This window comes from Schistocerca serialis, chromosome 6, assembly GCF_023864345.2.
Source record: "Schistocerca serialis cubense isolate TAMUIC-IGC-003099 chromosome 6, iqSchSeri2.2, whole genome shotgun sequence".
Lineage (NCBI taxonomy): Eukaryota > Metazoa > Arthropoda > Insecta > Orthoptera > Acrididae > Schistocerca > Schistocerca serialis.
In genome coordinates this window covers 37,579,873-37,606,636 of record NC_064643.1, presented here as the reverse complement: position 1 = coordinate 37,606,636, position 26,764 = coordinate 37,579,873, and positions in this window count along the sequence as shown.

Sequence of the window (26,764 nt, the reverse complement as noted above, 5' to 3'; positions counted from 1 at the left end):
ACACCACTGCAGGTTCAATGTATTCCTTGGACATACACATTGACGATGAAATACTGAAATTATATCAAAATTAAATACAAATGGCACAATGCCGCCTTAAGTGCTAGAGGAGTGAGACTTCTTAGTGTCTGTTATTTGATCCTTTCCTGTGAGACCAGTATTAGTTTCCGATACACCACTGCAGGTTCAATCTATTCCTTGGACCTTCACATTGACGACGAAACACAGAAATCGCATCAGAACTAAATACAAAAGGCACAATGCAGCCTTAAATACAAGAATACAGACTCTTCTTACAGTCGGTGCTTGAGCATTCCCTGTGAGACCAGTAATAGTTTCCGATACACCACTGCAGGTTCAATGTATTCCTTGGTCCTTCACATTGACGATGAAACACGGAAATCGAATCGGAATTAAATACAAAAGGCACAATGCCGCCTTAAGTACAAGAATAGAGACACTTCTCTCAGTCGGTGCTTTAAGCATTGCCTCTGAGACCTGTATTAGTTTCCGATACACCACTGCAGGTTCAAAGTATTCCTTGGACCTTCACATTGACTATGAAACACAGAAATCGCATCGGAATTAAATACAAAAGGCACAATGCCGCCTTAAGTACAAGAATAGAGACACTTCTTACAGTCGGAGCTTTGAGCATTCCCTCTGAGAGCAGTATTATTTTCCGATACACCACTGCAGGTTCAAAGTAGTCCTTGGACCTTCATATTGACTATGAAACACAGAAATCGCATCGGAATTAAATACAAAAGGCACAATGCCGCCTTAAGTAAAGGAATAGAGACTCTTCTTACAGTCGGTGCTTTGAACATTCCCTGTGAGACCAGTATTAGTTTCCGATACACCACAGCAGGTTCAATGTATTCCCTGGACATACACAATGACGATGATTCACTAAAATTACATCGGAATTAAATACAAAAGGCAGAATGCCGCCTTAAGTACAAGAATAGGGACACTTCTTACAGTCGGTGCTTTGAGCATTCCCTGTGAGACCAGTAATAGTTTCCGATACACCACTGCAGATTAAAGTATTTCTTGGTCCTTCACAGTAACGATGAATCACAGAAATCGCATCGGAATTAAATAGAAAAGGCAAAATGCCGCCTTAAGTACAAGAATAAGGACACTTCTTACAGTCGGTGCTTTGAGCATTCCCTGTGAGACCAGTAATAGTTTCCGATACACCACTGCAGATTCAATGTATTTCTTGGACCTTCACAGTGACGATGAAACACAGAAATCGCATCGGAATTAAATAGAAAAAGCAAAATGCCGCCTTAAGTACAAGAATAGGGACACTTCTTACAGTCGGTGCTTTGAGCATTGCCTCTGAGAGCAGTATTAGTTTCCGATACACCACTGCAGGTTCAAGGTATTCCTTGGACCTTCACATTGACTATGAGACACAGAAATCGCATCGGATTTAAATACAAAAGGCACAATTCCGCCTTAAGTACAAGAATAGAGACTCTTCTTACAGTCGGTGTTTGAACACTCCCTATGAGACCAGTATTAGTTTCCGATACACCACTGCGGTTTCAATGTATTCCTTGGACCTTCACATTGACGATGAAACACAGAAATCGCAGCGGAATTAAATACAAAAGGCAGAATGCAGCCTTAAGTACAAGAATAGAGATTCTTCTCACAGTCGGTGCTTTGAGCATTCCCTGTGAGACTAGTATTAGTTTCCGATACACCACTGCAGTCTCAATGTATTCCTTGGACATACACATTGACGATGAAAGACTGAAATTACATCGGAATTAAATACACAAAGGCACAATGCCGCCTTAAGTGCAAGAAGAGTGAGACTTCTTAGAGTCTGTGCCTTGATGCTTTCCTGTGCGACCAGTATTAGTTTCCGATACACCACTGCAGGTTCAATGTATTTCTTGGACCCTCACATTGACGATGAAACACAGATATCGCATCGCAATTAAATACAAAAGGCCCAATGCCTACTTAAGTACGTGAATAGAGACTCTTCTTACAGTCGGTGCTTAGAACGTTCCCTGTGAGACCAGTATTAGTTTCCGATACACCACTGCAGGTCCAATGAATTTCTTGGATCTTCACATTGACGATGAAACACAGAAATCGCATTGGAATTAAATACAAAAGGCACAATGCCGCCTTAAGTCCAGGAGTAGAGACCCTTCTTACAGTCGGTGCTTTGAATATTCCCTGTGAGACCAGTATTAATTTCCGATAAACCACTGCAGCTTCAATGTATTCCTTGTCATACACATTGACGATGAAACACTGAAATTACATCGGAATTAAATACAAAAGGCTCAATGCCGCCTTAAGTGCAAGAATAGAGACTCTTCTTACAGTCGGTGTTTTGAGCATTCCCTGTGAGACCAGAATTAGTTTCCGATACACAACTGCAGGTTCAGTGTATTCCTTGCACCTTCATATTCACAATGAAACACAGAAATCGCATCGGAATTAAATACAAAAACACAATGCCGCCTTAAGTGCAAGAATAGAGATTCTTGTTACAGTCGGTGCTTAGAGCATTCCCCCTGAGACCAGTATTTGTTTCCGATACACCACTGCAGGTTCAATGTATTCCTTGGACCTTCACATTGACGATGAAGCACAGAAATCGCATCGGAATAAAATACAAAATGCACAATGCCGACTTAAGTACATGAATAGAGACTCTTCTTACTGTCGGTGCTTTGAGCGTTCCCTGTGAGACCTGTATTAGTTTCCGATACACCACTGCAGGTTCAATGTATTGCATGGAGCTTCAAATTGACGATGAAACACAGAAATCGCATCGGAATTAAATACAAAAGGCACAATGCCTTCTTTAGTACAAGAATACAGACTCTTCTTACAGTCAGTGCTTTGAGCATTCCCTGTGAGACCAGTATTAGTTTCCGATACACCACTGCAGGTTTAATGTATTCCTTGGACGTACACAATGACGATGAAACACTGAAATTACATCGGAATTAAATACAAAAGACAGAATGCCTCCATAATGCAAGCAGAGTAAGACTTCTTAGAGTCTATTCTTTGATCCTCTCCTGTGAGACCAGTATTAATTTCCGATACACCACTGCAGGTTCAATGTATTCCTTGGAACATCAAGTTGACGATGAAACACAGAAATCGCATCGGAATTAAATACAAAGGGCACAAGGCCGCCTTATGTACAAGAATAGAGACTCTTCTTACAGTCGGTGCTTTAAGCATTCCCTGTGAGACCAGTATTAGTTTCCGATACACCACTGCAGGTTCAAAGCATTCCTTGGATCTTCGCATTGACTATAAAACACAGAAATCGACGCGGATTTAAATGCAAAAGGCACAAGGCCGCCTTAAGTACAAGAATAGAGACTCTTCTTACATTCGTTGCCTTGAGCATTCCCTGTGAGACCAGTATTAGATCCCGAAACACCACTGCAGGTTCAAAGTATTCCTTGGACCTTCACTGTGACTATGAAACAGAGAAATCGCATCGGAATTAAATACAAAAGGCACAATGCCGCCTTAAGTACAAGAATAGAGTCTCTTCTTACAGTCGGTGCTTTGAGCATTCCCTGTGAGACCAGTATTAGTTTCCGATACACCGCTGCAGGTTCAATGTATTCCTTGGACATACACAATGACGATGAAACACTGAAATTACATCGGTATTAAATACAAAAGACAGAATGCCGCCTTAATGCAAGAAGAGTAAGACTTCTTAGAGTCCATTCTTTGATCCTTTCCTGTAAGACCAGTATTAGTTTCCGATACACCACTGCAGGTTCAATGTATTCCTTGGACCTTCACATTGAAGATGAAACACAGATATCGCATCGGAATCAAATACAAAAGGCACAATGCCGGCTTAAGTACAAGAATAGAGACTTTTCTTACAGTTCGTGCTTTGAGCATTCCCTGAGAGACCAGTATTAGTTTCCGATACACCGCTGCAGGTTTAATGTCCCCTTTGACTTTCACATTGACGATGAAGCACAGAAATCGCATCGGAATTAAATACAAAAGGCACAAGGCCGCCTTAAGTAAAAGAATAGGGACTCTTCTTACAGTTGGTACTTTGAGCATTCCCTGTGTGTCCAGTATTAGTGTTCGATTCAACACTGCAGGTTCAAAGTATTCCTTGGACCTTCACATTGACTATGAAACACAGAAATCGCATCGGAATTAAATACAAAAGGCACAATGCCGGCTTAAGTACAAGAATAGAGACTCTTCTTACAGTTAGTGCTTTGAGCATTCCCTGTGAGACCAGTATTACTTTCCGATACACCACTGCAGGTTCAATGTATTCCTTCGACTTTCACATTGACGATGAAGCACAGAAATCGCATCGGAATTAAATACAAGAAGCACAATGCCGCGTAAAGTACAAGATCGGAGACTCTTCTACAGTCTGTGCCTTGAACACGCCCTGTGAGACCAGTATTAGTTTCCGATACACCACTGCAGGTTCCATGAATTCCTTGGATATACACATTGACGATGAAACACTGAAATTACATCGAAATTAAATACAAAAGGCACAATGCCGCCTTAAGTGCAAGAAGAGTGAGACTTCTTAGAGTCTGTGCTTTGATCCTCTCCTGTGAGGCCAGTATTAGTTTCCGATACACCACTGCAGGTTCAATGTATTCCTTGGACCTTCACATTGACAATGAAACACAGAAATCGCATCGGAATTAAATACAAAAAGCACAATGCCGCCTTAAGTACATCAATAGAGAATCTTCTTACAGTCGGTGTTTTGAGCATTCCCTGTGAGACCAGTATTAGTTTCCGATACACCACTGCAGGTTCAATGTATTCCTTGGAACTTCAAGTTGACGATGAAACACAGAAATCGCATCGGAATTAAATACAAAAGGCCAAAATGACGCCTCAATTACAAGAATAGAGACTCTTCTTACAGTCGCTGCTTTGAGCATTCCCTGTGAGACCAGTATTAGTTTCCGATACACCACTGCAGGTTCAAGGTATTCCTTGGACCTTCGCATTGACTATGAAACACAGAAATCGCATCGGAATTAAATACAAAAGGCACACGGCCGCCTTAAGTACAAGAACAGACACTGTTCTTACAGTCGGTGCTTTGAGCTTTCCCTGTGAGGCCAGTATTAGTTTCCGATACACCTCTGCAGGTTCAAAGTATTTCTTGGACATTCACATTGACGATGAAACACAGAAATCGTATCGGAATTAAATACAAAAGGCACAATGCCACCTTAAGTACAAGAATAGAGACTCTTCTTACAGTTAGTGCTTTGAGCATTCCTTGTGAGGCCAGTATTAGTTTGCGATACACCACTGCAGGTTCAATGTATTCCTTGGACATACACAATGACGATGAAACACTGAAATTACATCGCAATTAAATACAAAGGGCACAATGCCGCCTTAAGTACAAGAATAGAAACACTTCTTACAGTCGGTGCTTTGAGCATTCTCTCTGAGAGCAGTATTAGTTTCCGATACACCACTGCAGGTTCAACGTATTCCTTGGACCTTCACATTGACTATGAAACACAGAAATCGCATCGGAATTACATACAAAAGGCACAATGCCGGCTTAAGTACAAAAATAGAGACTCCTCTTACAGTTCGTGCTTTGAGCATTCCCTGTGAGACCAGTATTAGTTTCCGATACACCGCTGCAGGTTCAATGTCTCCTTTGACTTTCACATTGACGATGAAACACAGAAATCGCATCGGAATTAAATACAAAGGGCACAATGCCGCCTTAAGTACAAGAAAAGAGAAACTTCTTACAGTCGGTGCTTTGAGCATTCCCTCTGAGAGCAGTATTAGTTTCCGATACACCACTGCAGTTTCTAAGTATTCCTTGGACCTTCACATTGACTATGAAACACAGAAATCGCATCGGAATTAAATACAAAAGGCACAATGGCACCTTAAGTACAAGAATAGAGACTCTTCTTACAGTGGGTGCTTTGAGCATTCCCTGTGAGACCAGTATTAGTCTCCGATACACCGCTGCAGGTTCAATGTATTCCTTGTACATACACAATGACGATGAAACACTGAAATTACATCGGAATTAAATACAAAAGACACAATGATGCCTTAATGCAAGAAGAGTGAGACTTCTTAGAGTCCATTTTTTGATCCTTTCCAGTGAGACCAGTATTAGTTTCCGATACACCACTGCAGATTCAATGTGTTCCTTTGACCTCCACATTGACGATGAAACCCAGAAATCGCATCGGAATTAAATATAAAAGGCACAATGCCGCCTTAATTACAAGAATGGAGACTCTTCTTACAGTCGGTGCTTTGAGCATTCCCTGTGAGACCAGTATTAGTTTCCGATACAACACTGCAGGTTCAAAGTACTCCTTGGACCTTCACATTGACTATGAAACACAGAAATCGCATCGGAATTAAATACCAAAGGCACAATGCCGGTTTAAGTACAAGAATAGAGACTCTTCATACAGTTAGTGCTTTGAGCATTCCCTGTGAGACCAGCATTACTATCCGATACACCACTGCAGGTTTAAAGTATTCCTTAGACTTTCACATTGAGGATGGAGCACAGAAATCGCATCAGAATTAAATACAAGAAGCACAATGCCGCGTAAAGTACAAGATCAGAGACTCTTCTACAGTCTGTGCCTTGAACACTCCCTGCGAGACCAGTATTAGTTTCCGATACACAACTGCAGGTTCAATGTATTCCTTGGACATACACATTGACGATGAAACACTGAAATTACATCGAAATTAAATACAAAAGGCACAATGCCGCCTGAAGTGCAAGAAGAGTGAGACTTCTTAGAGTCTGAGCTTTGATCCTCTCCTGTGAGATCAGTATTAGTTTCCGATACACCACTGCAGGTTCAATGTATTCCTTGGACCTTCACATTGACTATGAAACACAGAAATCGCATCGGAATTAAATACAAAAAGCACAAAGCTGCGTTAAGTACAAGAATAGAGATTCTTCTTACAGTCGCTGCTTTGAGCATTCCCTGTGAGACCAGTATTAGTTTCCGATACACCACTGCAGGTTCAATGTATTCCTTGGACATTCACATTGACGATGAAACACAGAAATCGCATCGGAATTAAATACAAAAGGCACAATGCCGCCTTAAGTACAGGAATAGAGACTCTTCTTATAGTCGGTGCTTTGAGCATTCCCTGTGAGACCAGTATTAGTTACCGATACATCACTGCAGGTTCAATGTATTCCTTGGACATTCACATTGACGATGAAACACAGAAATCGCATCGGAAATAAATACAAAAGGCACAATGCCGCATTAAGTACAAGAATAGAGACTCTTCTTACAGTTAGTGCTTTGAGCATTCCTTGTGAGGCCAGTATTAGTTTGCGATACACCACTGCAGGTTCAATGTATTCCTTGGACCTTCACATTGACGATGAAACACAGAAATCGCATCGGAATTAAATACAAGATGCACAATGCCGCTTAAAGTACAAGATCAAAGACTCATCTACAGTCTGTGCCTTGAACACTCCCTGTGAGACCAATATTAGTTTCCGATACACCACTGCAGGTTCAAGTTATTCCTTGGACCTTCACATTGACGATGAAACACTGAAATTACATCGAAATTAAATACAAAAGGCACAATGCCGCCTTAAGTGCAAGAAGAGTGAGACTTCTTAGAGTCTGTGCTTTGATCCTTTCCTGTGAGACCAGTATTAGTTTCCGATTCCCCACTGTGGGTTCAATGTATTCCTTGGACATTCACATTGACTATGAAACACAGAAATCGCATCGGAATTACATACAAAAGGCACAATGCCGGCTTAAGTACAAAAATAGAGACTCCTCTTACAGTTCGTGCTTTGAGCATTCCCTGTGAGACCAGTATTAGTTTCCGATACACCGCTGCAGGTTCAATGTCTCCTTTGACATTCACATTGACGATGAAACACAGAAATCGCATCGGAATTAAATACAAAGGGCACAATGCCGCCTTAAGTACAAGAAAAGAGAAACTTCTTACAGTCGGTGCTTTGAGCATTCCCTCTGAGAGCAGTATTAGTTTCCGATACACCACTGCAGTTTCTAAGTATTCCTTGGACCTTCACATTGACAATGAAACACAGAAATCGCATCGGAATTAAATACAAAAGGCACAATGCCGCCTTAAGTACAAGAATAGAGACTCTTCTTACAGTGGGTGCTTTGAGCATACCCTGTGAGACCAGTATTAGTTTCCGATACACCGCTGCAGGTTCAATGTATTCCTTGTACATACACAATGACGATGAAACACTGAAATTACATCGGAATTAAATACAAAAGACACAATGATGCCTTAATGCAAGAAGAGTGAGACTTCTTAGAGTCCATTCTTTGATCCTTTCCAGTGAGACCAGTATTAGTTTCCGATACACCACTGCAGATTCAATGTATTCCTTGGACCTCCACATTGACGATGAAACCCAGAAATCGCATCGGAATTAAATATAAAAGGCACAATGCCGCCTTAATTACAAGAATAGAGACTCTTCTTACAGTCGGTGCTTTGAGCATTGCCTCTGAGAGCAGTATTAGTTTCCGATACACCACTGCAGGTTCAAGGTATTCCTTGGACCTTCACATTGACTATGAAACACAAAAATCGCATCGGAATTAAATACAAAAGGCCCAAGGCCGCATTAAGTACAAGAATAGAGACTCTTCTTACAGTCGGTGCTTTGAGCATTCCCTGTGAGACCAGTATTAGTTTCCAATACACCACTGCATGTTCAAAGTATTCCTTGGACCTTCACATTGACTATGAAACACAGAAATAGCATCGGAATTAATTACAAAAGGCACAATGCCGACTTAAGTCCAAGAATAGAGGCTCTTCTTACAGTTGGTGCTATGAGCATTCCCTGTGGGACCAGTATTAGTTTCCGATACATCACTGCAGGTTCAATGTATTCCCTGGACATTCACATTGACGATGAAACACAGAAATCGCATCGGAATTAAATACAAAAGGCACAATGCCGCCTTAAGTACAGGAATAGAGACTCCTCTTATAGTCGGTGCTCTGAGCATTCCCTGTGAGACCAGTATTAGTTTCCGATACACCACTGCAGGTTCAATGTATTCCTTGGACATACACAATGACGATGAAACACTGAAATTACATCGCAATTAAATACAAAGGGCACAATGCCGCCTTAAGTACAAGAATAGAAACACTTCTTACAGTCGGTGCTTTGAGCATTCCCTCTGAGAGCAGTATTAGTTTCCGATACACCACTGCAGGTTCAAAGTATTCCTTGGACCTTCACATTGACTATGAAACACAGAAATCGCATCGGAATTACATACAAAAGGCACAATGCCGGCTTAAGTACAAAAATAGAGACTCCTCTTACAGTTCGTGCTTTGAGCATTCCCTGTGAGACCAGTATTAGTTTCCGATACACCGCTGCAGGTTCAATGTCTCCTTTGACTTTCACATTGACGATGAAACACAGAAATCGCATCGGAATTAAATACAAAGGGCACAATGCCGCCTTAAGTACAAGAAAAGAGAAACTTCTTACAGTCGGTGCTTTGAGCATTCCCTCTGAGAGCAGTATTAGTTTCCGATACACCACTGCAGTTTCTAAGTATTCCTTGGACCTTCACATTGACTATGAAACACAGAAATCGCATCGGAATTAAATAAAAAAGGCACAATTTTGCCTTAAGTACAAGAATAGAGACTCTTCTTACAGTGGGTGCTTTGAGCATTCCCTGTGAGACCAGTATTAGTTTCCGATACACCGCTGCAGGTTCAATGTATTCCTTGTACATACACAATGACGATGAAACACTGAAATTACATCGGAATTAAATACAAAAGACACAATGATGCCTTAATGCAAGAAGAGTGAGACTTCTTAGAGTCCATTCTTTGATCCTTTCCAGTGAGACCAGTATTAGTTTCCGATACACCACTGCAGATTCAATGTATTTCTTGGACCTCCACATTGACGATGAAACCCAGAAATCGCATCGGAATTAAATATAAAAGGCACAATGCCGCCTTAATTACAAGAATAGAGACTCTTCTTACAGTCGGTGCTTTGAGCATTCCCTGTGAGACCAGTATTAGTTTCCGATACAACACTGCAGGTTCAAAGTATTCCTTGGACCTTCACATTGACTATGAAACACAGAAATCGCATCGGAATTAAATACCAAAGGCACAATGCCGGTTTAAGTACAAGAATAGAGACTCTTCATACAGTTAGTGCTTTGAGCATTCCCTGTAAGACCAGCATTACTTTCCGATACACCACTGCAGGTTTAAAGTATTCCTTAGACTTTCACATTGAGGATGAAGCACAGAAATCGCATCAGAATTAAATACAAGAAGCACAATGCCGCGTAAAGTACAAGATCAGAGACTCTTCTACAGTCTGTGCCTTGAACACTCCCTGCGAGACCAGTATTAATTTCCGATACGCAACTGCAGGTTCAATGTATTCCTTGGACATACACATTGACGATGAAACACTGAAATTACATCGAAATTAAATACAAATGGCACAATGCCGCCTTAAGTGCAAGAAGAGTGAGACTTCTTAGAGTCTGTGCTTTGATCCTCTCCTGTGAGATCAGTATTAGTTTCCGATACACCACTGCAGGTTCAATGTATTCCTTGGACCTTCACATTGACTATGAAACACAGAAATCGCATCGGAATTAAATACAAAAGGCACAATGCCGCCTTAAGTACAGGAATAGAGACTCTTCTTATAGTCGGTGCTTTGAGCATTCCCTGTGAGACCAGTATTAGTTACCGATACATCACTGCAGGTTCAATGTATTCCTTGGACATTCACATTGACGATAAATCACAGAAATCGCATCGGAATTAAATACAAAAGGCACAATGCCGCCATAAGTACAAGAATAGAGACTGTTCTTACAGTTAGTGCTTTGAGCATTCCTTGTGAGGCCAGTATTAGTTTGCGATACACCACTGCAGGTTCAATGTATTCCTCTTACCTTCACATTGACGATGAAAATTAGAAATCGCATCGGAATTAAATACAAGATGCACAATGCCGCTTAAAGTACAAGATCAAAGACTCATCTACAGTCTGTGCCTTGAACACTCCCTGTGAGACCAGTATTAGTTTCCGATACACCACTGCAGGTTCAAGTTATTCCTTGGACCTTCACATTGACGATGAAACACTGAAATTACATCGAAATTAAATACAAAAGGCACAATGCCGCCTTAAGTGCAAGAAGAGTGAGACTTCTTAGAGTCTGTGCTTTGATCCTTTCCTGTGAGACCAGTATTAGTTTCCGATTCCCCACTGTGGGTTCAATGTATTCCTTGGACATACACATTGACGATGAAACACAGAAATCGCATCGGAATTGAATACAAAAGGCACAATGCCGCCGCAAGTAAGAGAATAGAGACTCTTCTTACAGTCGGTGCATTGAGCAGTCCCTGTTAGACCAGTATTAGTTTCCGATAAACCACTGAAGGTTCAATGTATTAATTGGACATACACATTGACGATGAAACACTGAAATTACATCGAAATTAAATACAAAAGGCACAATGCCGCTTTAAGTGCAAGAAGAGTGAGACTTCTTAGAGTCTGTGCTTTGATCCTTTCCTGTGAGACCAGTATTAGTTTCCGATTCCCCACTTTGGGTTCAATGTATTCCTTGGACATACACATTGACGATGAAACACAGAAATCGCATCGGAATTAAGTACAAAAGGCAAAAGGCCGCCTTAAGTACAAGAATAGAGACTCTTCTTACAGTTGGTGCTTTGAGCATTCCCTGTGAGACCAGTATTACTTTCCGATACACCACTGCAGGTTCAAAGTATTTCTTGGACCTTCACATTGACGATGAAACATGGAAATCGCATCGGAATTAATTACAAAAGGCACAATGCCGCCTTAAGTACAAGAATAGAGACGCTTCTTACAGTCGGTGCTTTGAGCATTGCCTCTGAGAGCAGTATTAGTTTCAGTACACCACTGCAGGTTCAAGGTATTCCTTGGACCTTCACATTGACTATGAGACACAAAAATCGCATCGGAATTAAATACAAAAGGCCCAAGGCCGCCTTAGGTACAAGAATAGAGACTCTTCTTACAGTCGGTGCATTGAGCATTCCCTGTGAGACCAGTATTAGTTTCCAATACACCACTGCAGGTTCAAAGTATTCCTTGGACCTTCACATTGACTATGATACACAGAAATAGCATCGGAATTAAATACAAAAGGCACAATGCCGACTTAAGTCCAAGAATAGAGGCTCTTCTTACAGTTGGTGCTATGAGCATTCCCTGTGAGACCAGTATTAGTTTCCGATACCTCACTGCAGGTTCAATGTATTCCTTGGACATTCACATTGACGATGAAACACAGAAATCGCATCGGAATTAAATACAAAAGGCACAATGCCGCCTTAAGTACAGGAATAGAAACACTTCTTACAGTCGGTGCTTTGAGCATTCCCTCTGAGGGCGGTATTAGTTTCCGATACACCGCTGCAGGTTCAATGTGTCCTTTGACTTTCACATTGACTATCAAACACAGAAATCGCATCGGAATTAAATACAAAAGGCACAAGGCCGCCTTAAGTAAAAGAATAGAGACTCTTCTTACAGTTGGTACTTTGAGCATTCCCTGTGAGTCCAGTATTAGTTTTCGATACAACACTGCAGGTTCAAAGTTTTCCTTCGACCTTCACATTGACTATGAAACACAGAAATCGCATCGGAATTAAATACAAAAGGCACAATGCCGGCTTAAGTACAAGAATAGAGACTCTTCATACAGTTAGTGCTTTGAGCATTCCCTGTGAGACCAGCATTACTTTCCGATACACCACTGCAGGTTCAATGTATTCCTTAGACTTTCACATTGACGATGAAGCACAGAAATCGCATCAGAATTAAATACAAGAAGCACAATGCCGCGTAAAGTACAAGATCAGAGACTCTTCTACAGTCTGTGCCTTGAACACTCCCTGTGAGACCAGTATTAGTTTCCAATACACCACTGCAGGTTCAATGTATTCCTTGGGCATACACATTGACGATGAAACACTGAAATTACATCGAAATTAAATACAAAAGGCACAATGCCGCCTTAAGTTCAAGAAGAGTGAGACTTCTTAGAGTCTGTGCTTTGATGCTCTCCTGTGAGACCAGTATTAGTTTCCGATACACCACTGCAGGTTCAATGTATTCCTTGGACCTTCACATTGACTATGAAACACAGAAATCGCATCGGAATTAAATACAAAAAGCACAAAGCCGCCTTAAGTACAAGAATAGAGATTCTTCTTACAGTCGGTGTTTTGAGCATTCACTGTGAGACCAGTATTAGTTTCCGATACACCACTGCAGGTTCAATGTATTCCTTGGACCTTCACATTGACGATGAAACACAGAAATTACATCGGAATTAAATACAAAAGACAGAATGCCGCCTTAATGCAAGAAGAGTGAGACTTCTTAGAGTCCATTCTTTGATCCTTTCCTGTGACACCAGTATTAGTTTCCGATACACCACAGCAGTTTCAATGTATTCCTTGGACCTTCACATTGAAGATGAAACACAGAAATCGCATCGGAATTAAATACAAATGGCACAATGCCACCTTAAGTACAAGAATAGAGACTCTTCTTACAGTCGCTGCTTTGAGCATTCCCTGTGAGACCAGTATTAGTTTCCGATACACCACTGCACGTTCAAGGTATTCCTTGGACTTTCACATTGACTATGAAACACAGAAATCGCATCGGAATTAAATACAAAAGGCACAAGGCCGCCTTAAGTACAAGAATAGAGACTCTTCTTACAGTTGGTGCTTTGAGCATTCACTGTGAGACCAGTATTAGTTTCCGATACACCACTGCAGGTTCAAAGTATTCCCTGCACCTTCACATTGACTATGAAACACAGAAATCGCATCGGAATTAAATACAAAAGACACAATGCCGCCCTAAGTTCAAGAATAGAGACACTTCTTACAAGCGGTGTTTGAGCATTCCCTCTGAGAGCAGTATTAGTTTCCGATGCACAACTGCAGGTTCAATGTATTCCTTGGACATACACATTGACGATGAAACACTGAAATTACATCGAAATTAAATACAAAAGGCACAATGCCGCCTTAAGTGCAAGAAGAGTGAGACTTCTTAGAGTCTGTGCTTTGATCCTTTCCTGTGAGACCAGTATTAGTTTTCGATTCCCCACTGTGGGTTCAATGTATTCCTTGGACATACACATTGACGATGAAACACAAAAATCGCATCGGAATTAAGTACAAAAGGCATAAGGCCGCCATAAGTACTGGAATAGAGTTTCTTCTTACAGTTCGTGCTTTGAGCATTCCCTGTGAGACCAGTATTAGTTTCCGATACACCACTGCAGGTTCAAGGTATTCCTTGGACCTTCACATTGACTATGACACACAGAAATCACATCGGAATTAAATACAAATGGCACGAGGCCGCCTTAAGTACAAGAATAGAGCCTCTTCTTACAGTTGGTAGTTTGAGCATTCCCTGTGAGTCCAGTATTAGTTTTCGATACAACACTGCAGGTTCAAAGTATTCCTTGGACCTTCACATTGACTATGAAACACAGAAATCGCATCGGAATGAAATACAAAAGTCACAATGCCTTCTTAATTACAAGAATAGAGACTCTTCTTACAGTTAGTGCTTTGAGCATTCCATGTGAGACCAGTATTACTTTCCGATACACCACTACAGGTTCAATGTATTCCTTGTACTTTCACATTGACGATGAAGCACAGAAATCGCCTCGGAATTAAATACAAGAAGCACAATGCCGCGTATAGTACAAGGTCAGACACTCTTCTACGGTCTGTGCCTTGAACACTCCCTGTGAGACCAGTATTAGTTTCCGATACACCACTGCAGGTTCAATGTATTCCTTGGACATACACAATGACGATGAAACACTGAAATTACATCGGAATTAAATACAAAAGACACAATGCCGCCTTAATGCAAGAAGAGTGAGACTTCTTAGAGTCCATTCTTTGATCCTTTCCTGTGAGACCAGTATTAGTTTCCGACACACCACTGCAGGTTCAAAGTATTCCTTGGACCTTCACATTGACTATGAAACACAGAAATCGCATCGGAATTAAATACAAAAGCACAATGCCGCCTTAAGTACAGGAATAGAGACTCTTCTTATAGTCGGTGCTTTGAGCTTTCCTTGTGAGACCAGTATTAGTTTCCGATACACCACTGCAGGTTCAAAGTATTCCCTGCACCTTCACATTGACTGTGAAACACAGAAATCGCATCGGAATTAAATACAAAAGACACAAAGCCGCCATAAGGACAAGAAGAGAGACACTTCTTACAAGCGGTGCTTTGAGCATTCCCTCCGAGAGCAGTATTAGTTTCCGATACACCACTGCAGGTTCAAAGTCTTCCTTGGACCTTCACAATGACTATGAAACACAGAAATCACATCGGAATTAAATACAAAAGGCACAATGCCGTCTTAAGTACAAGAATAGAGACACTTCTTACAGTCGGTGCTTTGAGCATTCCCTCTGAGAGCAGTATTAGTTTCCGATGCACCACTGCAGGTTCAATGTATTCCTTGGACATACACATTGACGATGAAACACTGAAATTACATCGAAATTAAATACAAAAGGCACAATGCCGCCTTAAGTGCAAGAAGAGTGAGACTTCTTAGAGTCTGTGCTTTGATCCTTTCCCGTGAGACCAGTATTAGTTTCCGATTCCCCACTGTGGGTTCAATGTATTCCTTGGACATACACATTGACGATGAAACACAGAAATCGCATCGGAATTAAATACAAAATTTACAATGCCGCCGTAAGTACAAGAATAGAGACTCTTCTTACAGTCGGTGCTTTGAGCATTCCCTGTTAGACCAGTATTAGTTTCCGATAAACCACAGCAGGTTCAATGTATTAATTGGACATACACATTGACGATGAAACACTGAAATTACATCGAAATTAAATACAAAAGGCACAATGCCGCCTTAAGTGCAAGAAGAGTGAGAATTCTTAGAGTCTGTGCTTTGATCCTTTCCTGTGAGACCAGTATCAGTTTCCGATTCCCCACTGTGGGTCCAATGTATTCCTTGGACATACACATTGACGATGAAACACAGAAATCGCATCGGAATTAAATACGAAAGGCACAAGGCCGCCTCAAGTACAATGATAGAGACTCTTCTTACAGTTGGTGCTTTGAGCATTCCCTGTGAGACCAGTATTAGTTTCCGATACACCACTGCAGGTTCAAAGTATTCCCTGCACATTCACATTGACTATGAAACACAGAAATCGCATCGGAATTAAATACAAAAGACACAATGCCGCCATAAGTACAAGAATAGAGACACTTCTTACAAGCGGTGCTCTGAGCATTCCCTCCGAGAGCAGTATTAGTTTCTGATACACCACTGCAGGTTCAAAGTATTCCTTGGACCTTCACAATGACTATGAAACACAGAAATCACATCGGAATTAAATACAAAAGACACAAAGCCGCCATAAGGACAAGAAGAGAGACACTTCTTACAAGCGGTGCTTTGAGCATTCCCTCCGAGAGCAGTATTAGTTTCCGATACACCACTGCAGGTTCAAAGTCTTCCTTGGACCTTCACAATGACTATGAAACACAGAAATCACATCGGAATTAAATACAAAAGGCACAATGCCGTCTTAAGTACAAGAATAGAGACACTTCTTACAGTCGGTGCTTTGAGCATTCCCTCTGAGAGCAGTATTAGTTTCCGATGCACCACTGCAGGTTCAATGTATTCCTTGGACATACACATTGACGATGAAACACTGAAATTACATCGAAATTAAATACAAAAGGCACAATGCCGCCTTAAGTGCAAGAAGAGTGAGACTTCTTAGAGTCTGTGCTTTGATCCTTTCCCGTGAGACCAGTATTAGTTTCCGATTCCCCACTGTGGGTTCAATGTATTCCTTGGACATACACATTGACGATGAAACACAGAAATCGCATCGGAATTAAATACAAAATTCACAATGCCGCCGTAAGTACAAGAATAGAGACTCTTCTTACAGTCGGTGCTTTGAGCATTCCCTGTTAGACCAGTATTAGTTTCCGATAAACCACAGCAGGTTCAATGTATTAATTGGACATACACATTGACGATGAAACACTGAAATTACATCGAAATTAAATACAAAAGGCACAATGCCGCCTTAAGTGCAAGAAGAGTGAGAATTCTTAGAGTCTGTGCTTTGATCCTTTCCTGTGAGACCAGTATTAGTTTCCGATTCCCCACTGTGGGTCCAATGTATTCCTTGGACATACACATTGACGATGAAACACAGAAATCGCATCGGAATTAAATACGAAAGGCACAAGGCCGCCTCAAGTACAAGAATAGAGACTCTTCTTACAGTTGGTGCTTTGAGCATTCCCTGTGAGACCAGTATTAGTTTCCGATACACCACTGCAGGTTCAAAGTATTCCCTGCACATTCACATTGACTATGAAACACAGAAATCGCATCGGAATTAAATACAAAATTCACAATGCCGCCATAAGTACAAGAATAGAGACACTTCTTACAAGCGGTGCTCTGAGCATTCCCTCCGAGAGCAGTATTAGTTTCTGATACACCACTGCAGGTTCAAAGTATTCCTTGGACCTTCACAATGACTATGAAACACAGAAATCACATCGGAATTAAATACAAAAGGCACAATGCCGTCTTAAGTACAAGAATAGAGACACTTCTTACAGTCGGTGCTTTGAGCATTCCCTCTGAGAGCAGTATTAGTTTCCGATACACCACTGTAGGTTCAAAGTATTCCTTGGACCTTCACATTGACTATGAAACACAGAAATCGCATCGGAATTACATACAAAAGGCACAATGCCGGCTTAAGTACAAGAATAGAGACACTTCTTACAGTCGGTGCTTTGAGCATTCCCTCTGAGAGCAGTATTAGTTTCCGATGCACCAATGCAGGTTCAATGTATTCCTTGGACATACACATTGACGATGAAACACTGAAATTACATCGAAATTACGAGTAAATACAAAAGGCACAATGCCGCCTTAAGTGCAAGAAGAGTGAGCCTTCTTAGAGTCTGTGCTTTGATCCTTTCCTGTGAAACCAGTATTAGTTTCCGATTCACGACTGCAGGTTCAATGTATTCCTTGGACATACACATTGACGATGAAACACAGAAATTGCTTTGGAATTAAATACAAATGGCACAATGCTGCCGTAAGTACAAAAATAGTGCACTTCTTACAGTCGGTGCTTTGAGCTTTCCCAGTGAGACCAGTATTAGTTTCCGATACACCACTGCAGGTTCAATGAATTCCTTGGACCTTCACATTGACGATGAAACACAGAAATCACATCGGAATTAAATACATGAAGCACAATGCCGCGTAAAGTAGATGATCAGAGACTCTTCAACAGTCTGTGCCTTGAACACTCTCTGTGAGACCAGTTTTAGTTTCCGATACACCACTGCAGGCTTAATCTATTCCTTGGACCTACACATTGACGATGAAACACAGAAATTTCATCGGAATTAAATACAAAAGGCACAAAACCGCCTTAAGTACAAGAATAGTGACTCTTCTTACAGTCTGTGATTTGAGCACTCCCTGTGAGACCAGTTTTAGATACCGATGCACCAATGCAGGATTAATGTATTACTTGGACCCACACATTGACGATGAAACACAGAGATTGCATTGGATTTAAATGCAAAAGGCAAAATGCCGCCGTGAGTACACAAATAGTGACTCTTCTTACAGTCTGTGCAATGAGCATTCCGTGTGAGACCAGTATTAGTTTCCGATATCCACTGCAGGTTCAATGTATTAATTGGACCATCACATTGACGATGAAACACAGAAATTGCATCGGAATTAAATACAAAAGGCAAAATGCCGCCTTACGTGCAGGAGGAGTGAGACTTCTTAGAGTCTGTGCTTTGATCCTTTCCTGTGATACCAGTATTAGTTTCCGATACACCACTGCAGGTTCAATGTATTCCTTGGACATACACATTGACGATGAAACACTGAAATTACATTGGAATTAAATACAAAAGGCACAATGCCCCCTTAAGTACAAGAATAGAGACTCTTCTTACAGTCGGTGTTTTGAGCATTCCCTGTGAGACCTTTATTAGTTTCCGATATACCACTGCAGGTTCAATGTATTCCTTCGACATACACATTAACGATGAAACACCGAAATTACATCGGAATTATATACAAAAGGCACAATGCCGCCTTAAGTGCAAGAAGAATGAGACTTCTTAGAGTCTGTGCTTTGATACTTTCCTGTGAGACCAGTATTAGTTTCCGATACACCACTGCAGGTTCAATGTATTCCTTAGACATACACATTGACGATGAAACACTGAAATTACATCGGAATAAAATACAAAAGGCACAATGCCGCCACAAGTGCAAGAATAGAGACTCTTCTTACAGTAGGTGCTTTGAGCATTCCACTGCAGGTTCAATGTATTCCTTGGACATACACATTGACGATGAAACACAGAAATCGCATCGGAGTTAAATACAAAAGGCACAATGCCGCCTTACGTACAAGAATAGAGACTCTTCTTACAGTCCGTGCTTTGGGCATTCCCTGTGAGACCAGTATTAGTTTCCGATACACCACTGCAGGTTCAATGATTTCCTTAGACATACACATTGACGATGAAACACAGAAATCGCATCATAATTAAATACAAAAATGCACAATGCCGCCTTACGTACAAGAATAGAGACTCTTAATACAGTCGGTGCTTTGAGCATTCCCTGTGAGACCACTATTAGTTTCCGACACACCACTGCAGATTTAATGTATTCCTTAGACATACACATTGACGATGAAACACCGAAATTACATCGGAATTAAATACAAAAGGCACAATGCTGCCTTACGTACAAGAATAGAGATTCTTGTTACAGTCGGTGCCATGAGCATCCCCTGTGAGACTAGTATTACTTTGCGATACACCACTGCAATTTCAATGTATTCCTTGGACATACCCATTGACGATGAAACACAGAAATCGCATCGGAATGAAATACAAAAGGCACAATGCCGCCTTACCTACAAGAATACAGACTCTTCTTACAGTCGGTGCTTTAAGCATTCCCTGTGAGACCAGTATTAGTTTCCGATACCCACTGCAGGTTCAATGTATTCCTTGGACATACCCATTGACGATGAAACACAGAAATCGCATCGGAATTAAATACAAAAGGCACAATGCTGCCTTACGTACAAGAATAGAAACTCTTCTTAAAGTCGGTGCTTTGAGCATTCCCTGTGAGACCAGTATTAGTTTGCGATACACCACTGCAGGTTCAATGTATTCCTTGGACATACCCATTGACGATGAAACACAGAAATCGCATCGGAATTAAATACAAAAGGCACAATGCCGCCTTACGTACAAGATTAGAAACTCTTCTTACAGTCGGTGCTTTGAGCATTCCCCGTGAGACCAGTATTAGTATGCGATACACCACTGCAGGTTCAATGTATTCCTTGGACATATCCATTGACGATGAAACACAGAAATCGCATCGGAATTAAATACAAAAGGCACAATGCCGCCTTACGTACAAGAATAGAGACTCTTCTTACAGTCGGTGCTTTCAGCATTCCCTTTGAGACCAGTATTAGTTCCCGATACAAAACTGTTGCTTCAATGTAGTCTTTAGACATACACATTGACGATGAAACACAGAAATTACATCGGAATTAAATACAAAAGGCACAATGCCGCCTTACGTACAAGAATAGAGACTCTTCTTAAAGTCGGTGCTTTGAGCATTCCCTGTGAGACCAGTATTAGTTTGCGATACACCACTGCAGGTTCAATGTATTCCTTGGACATACCCATTGACGATGAAAGACAGAAATCGCATCGGAATTAAATACAAAAGGCACAATGCCGCCTTACGTACAAGATTAGAAACTCTTCTTACAGTCGGTGCTTTGAGCATTCCCTGTGAGACCAGTATTAGTTTGCGATACACCACTGCAGGTTCAATGTATTCCTTGGACATACCCATTGACGATGAAAGACAGAAATCGCATCGGAATTAAATACAAAAGGCACAATGCCGCCTTACGTACAAGAATAAAGACTCTTCTTACAGTCGGTGCTTTCAGCATTCCCTGTGAGACCAGTATTAGCTTCCGATACACCACTGCAGGTTCAATGTATTCCTTAGACATACACATTGACGATGAAACACTGATATTACATCGGAATTAAATACAAAAGGCACAATGCCGCCATAAATGCAAGAATATAGACTCTTCTTACAGTCGGTGCTTTGAGCATTCCACTGCAGGTTCAATGTATTCCTTGGACATATATATTGACGTTGAAACACAGAAATCGCATCGGAATTAAATACAAAAGGCACAATGCCGCCTTACGTACAAGAATAGAGACTCTTCTTACAGTCGGTGCTTTGAGCATTCAGTGTGAGACCTGTATTAGTTTGCGATACACCACTGCAGGTTCAATGTATTCCTTGGACATACCCATTGTCGATGAAACACAGAAATCGCATCGGAATTAAATACAAAAGGCACAATGCCGCCTTACGTACAAGAATAAAGACTCTTCTTACAGTCGGTGCTTTCAGCATTCCCTGTGAGACCAGTATTAGCTTCCGATACACCACTGCAGGTTCAATGTATTCCTTAGACATACACATTGACGATGAAACACTGAAATTACATCGGAATTAAATACAAAAGGGACAATGCCGCCATAAATGCAAGAATATAGACTCTTCTTACAGTCAGTGCTTTGTGCATTCCACTGCAGGTTCAATGTATTCCTTGGACATATATATTGTCGTTGAAACACAGAAATCGCATCGGAATTAAATACAAAAGGCACAATGCCGACTTACGTACAAGAATAGAGACTCTTCTTACAGTCGGTGCTTTGAGCATTCCCTGTGAGACCTGTATTAGTTTGCGATACACCACTGCAGGTTCAATGTATTCCTTGGACATACCCATTGTCGATGAAACACAGAAATCGCATCGGAATTAAATACAAAACGCACAATGCCTCCTTACGTACAAGAATAGAGACTCATCTTACAGTCGGTAATTTCAGCAGTCCCTGTGATACCAGTATTAGTTTCCCATACACCACTGCAGGTTCAATGAATTCCTTAGACTTACACATTGACGATGAAACACTGAAATTACATCGGAATTAAATACAACAGGCACAATGCCGCTATAAGTGCAAGAATAGCGACCCTTCTTACAGTCGGTGCTTTGAGCATTCCACTGCAGGTTCAATTTATTCCTTGGACATACACATTGACGATGAAACACAGAAATCGCTTCGGAATTAAATACAAAAGGCACAATGCCGCCTTACGTACAAGAATAGAGACTCTTCTTACAGTCGGTGCTTTGAGCATTCCCTGTGAGACCAGTATTAGTTTCTGATACACCACTGCAGGTTCAATGTATTCCTTAGACATACACATTGACGATGAAACACAGAAATCACATCGGAATTAAATACAAAAGTCACAATGCCGCCTTACGTACAAGAATAGAGACTCTTCTTACAGTCTGTGCTTTGAGCATTCCCTGTGAGACCAGTATTAGTTTGCGATACACCACTGCTGTTTCAATGTATTCCTTGGACATACACATTGACGATGAAACACAGAAATCGCATCGGAAATAAATACAAAAGGCACAAAGCCGCCTTACGTACAAGAATAGAGACTCTTCTTACAGTCTGTGCTTTGAGCATTCCCTGTGAGACCAGTATTAGTTTGCGATACACCACTGCAGGTTCAATGAATTCCTTGGACATAACCATTGACGATGAAACACAGAAATCGCATCGGAATTAAATACAATAGCCACAATGCCGCCTTACGTACAAGAATAGAGACTCTTCTTACAGCCTGTGCTTTGAGAATTCCCTGTGAGACCAGTATTAGTTTGCGATACACCACTGCAGGTTCAATGTATTCCTTGGACATACCCATTGACGATGAAACACAGAAATCGCATCGGAATTAAATACAAAAGGCACAATGCCGCCATACGTACAAGAATAGAGACTCTTCTTACAGTCTGTGCTTTGAGCATTCCCTGTGAGACCAGTATTAGTTTGCGATACACCACTGCAGGCTCAATGTATTCCTTGGAAATACACATTGACGATGAAACACAGAAATCGCATCGGAATTAAATACAAAAGGCACAAAGCCGCCTTACGAACAAGAATTGAGACTCTTCTTACAGTCTGTGCTTGAGCATTCCCTGTGAGACCAGTATTAGTTTGCGATACACCACTGCAGCTTCAATGTATTCCTTGGACATACACATTGACGATGAAACACAGAAATCGCATCGGAATTAAATACAAAAGGCACAATGCCGCCAGAAGTGCAAGAATAGAGATTCTTCTTACAGTCGATGCTTTGAGCATTCCACTGCAGTTTCAATGTATTCCTTGGACATACACATTGACGATGAAACACAGAAATCGCATCGGAATTAAATACAAAAGGCACAGTTTCAATGTATTCCTTGGACATACACATTGACGATGAAACACAGAAATCGCATCGGAATTAAATACAAAAGGCACAATGCCGCCTTACGTACAAGAATAAAGACTCTTCTTACAATCGGTGCTTTGAGCATTCCCTGTGAGTCCTGTATTAGTTTGCGATACACCACTGCAGGTTCAATGTATTCCTTGGACATACCCATTGTCGATGAAACACAGAAATCGCGTCGGAATTAAATACAAAAGGCACAATGTCTCCTTACGTACAAGAATAGAGACTCATTTTACAGTCGGTGCTTTCAGCATTCCCTGTGAGACCAGTATTAGTTTCCGATACACCACTGCAGGTTCAATGTATTCCTTAGACATACACATTGACGATGAAACACTGAAATTACATCGGAATTAAATACAACAGGCACAATGCCGCCATAAGTGCAAGAATAGAGACTCTTCTTACAGTCGGTGCTTTGAACATTCCACTGCAGGTTCAATTTATTCCTTGGACATACACATTGACGATGAAACACGGAAATCGCATCGGAATTAAATACAAAATGCACAATGCCGCCTTACGTACAAGAATAGAGACTCCTCTTACAGTCTATGGTTTGAGCATTCCCTGTGAGACCAGTATTAGTTTGCTATACACCACTGCAGGTTCAATATATTCCTTGGACATACACATTGACGATGAATCACAGGAATCGCATCGAGATTAAATACATAAGGCACAATGCCGCCTTACGTACAAGAATAGAGACTCTTCCTACAGTCTGTGCTTTGAGCATTCCCTGTGAGACCAGTATTACATTGCGATACACCACTGCAGGTTCAATGTATTCCTTGGACATACCCATTGACGATGAAACACAGAAATCGCATCGGAATTAAATACAAAAGGCACAATGCCGACTTAAGTACAAGAATAGAGACTCTTCTTACAGTCGGTGCTTTGAGCATTCCCTGTGAGACCAGTATTAGTTTCTGATACACCACTGCAGGTTCAATGTATTCCTTAGACATACACATTGACGATGAAACACCGAAATCGCATTTTAATTAAATACAAAAGGCACAATGCCGCCTTACGTACAAGAATAGAGACTCTTCTTACAGTCTGTGCTTTGAGCATTCCCTGTGAGATCAGTATTAGTTTGCGATACACCACTGCAGTTTCAATGTATTCCTTGGACATTCACATTGAAGATGAAACACAGAATTCGCATTGGAATTAAATACAAAACGCACAATGCCGCCTTACGTACAAGAATAGAGACACTTCTTACAGTCTGTGCTTTGAGCATTCCCTGTGAGACCAGTATTAGTTTGCGATACACCACTGCAGGTTCAGTGTATTCCTTGGACATACCCATTGACGATGAAACACAGCAATCGCATCGGAATTAAATACAAAAGGCACAATGCCGCCTTACGTACAAGAATAGAGACTCTTCTTACAGCCTGTGCTTTGAGCATTCCCTGTGAGACCAGTATTAGTTTGCGATACACCACAGCAGGTTCAATGTTTTCCTTGGACACACCCATTGACGATGAAACACAGAAATCGCATCGGAATTAAATACAAAAGGCACAATGCCGCCTTACATACAAGAATAGAGACTCTTCTTACAGTCTGTGCTTTGAGCATTCCCTGTGAGACCAGTATTAGTTTGCGATACTCCACTGCAGGTTCAATGTATTCCTTAGAAATACACATTGACGATGAAACACAGAAATCGCATCGGAATTAAATACAAACGGCACAATGCCGCCTTACGTACAAGAATAGAGACTCTTCTTACAGTCTATGCTTTGAGCATTCCCTGTGAGACCAGTATTAGTTTGCGATACACCACTGCAGGTTCAATGTATTCCTTGGACATACACATTGACGATGAAACAGAGAAATCGCATCGGAATGAAATACAAAAGGCACAATGACGCCTTACGTACACGAATAGAGACTCATCTTACAGTCTGTGCTTTGAGCATTCCCTGTGAGACCAGTATTACTTTGCGATACACCACTGCAGGTTCAATGTATTCCTTAGCCATACACATTGACGATGAAACACAGAAATCGCATCGGAATTAAATACAAAAGGCACAATGCCGCCTTACGTACAAGAATAGAGACTCTTCTTACAGTCTATGCCTTAAGCATTCCCTGTGAGACCAGTATTACTTTGCGATACACCACTGCAGGTTCAATGTATTCCTTAGCCATACACATTGACGATGAAACACAGAAATCGCATCGGAATTAAATACAAAAGGCACAATGCCGCCTTACGTACAAGAATAGAGACTCTTCTTACAGTCTGTGCCTTGAGCATTCCCTGTGAGGCCAGTATTAGTTTGCGATACACCACTGCATGTTCAATGTATTCCATAGACATACACATTGACGATGAAACACAGAAATCGCATCGGAATTAAATACAAAAGGCACAATGCCGCCTTACGTACAAGAATAGAGACTCTTCTTACAGTCTATGCCTTAAGCATTTCCTGTGAGACCAGTATTACTTTGCGATACACCACTGCACGTTCAATGTATTCCTTGGACATACACATTGACGATGAAACACAGAAATCGCATCGGAATTGAATACAAAAAGCGCAATGCCGCCTTACGTACAAGAATAGAGACTTTTTTTACAGACTGTGCTTTGAGCATTCCCTATGGGTCCAGTATTAGTTTGCGATACACCACTGCAGGTTCAATGTATTCCTTCGACATACCCATTGACGATGAAACACAGAAATCGCATCGGAATTAAATACAAAAGGCACAATGCCGCCTTACATACAAGAATAGAGACTCTTCTTACAGTCTGTGCTTTGAGCAATCCCTGTGAGACCAGTATTAGTTTGCGATACACCACTGCAGGTTCAATGTATTCCTTAGACATACACATTGACGATGAAACACAGAAATCGCATCGGAATTAAATACAAAAGGCACAATGCCGCCTTACGTACAAGAATAGAGACTCTTCTCACAGTCGGTGCTTTGAGCATTCCCTGTGAGACCAGTATTAGTTTGCGATACACCACTGCAGGTTCAATGTATTCCTTAAACATACCCATTGACGATGAAACACAGAAATCGCA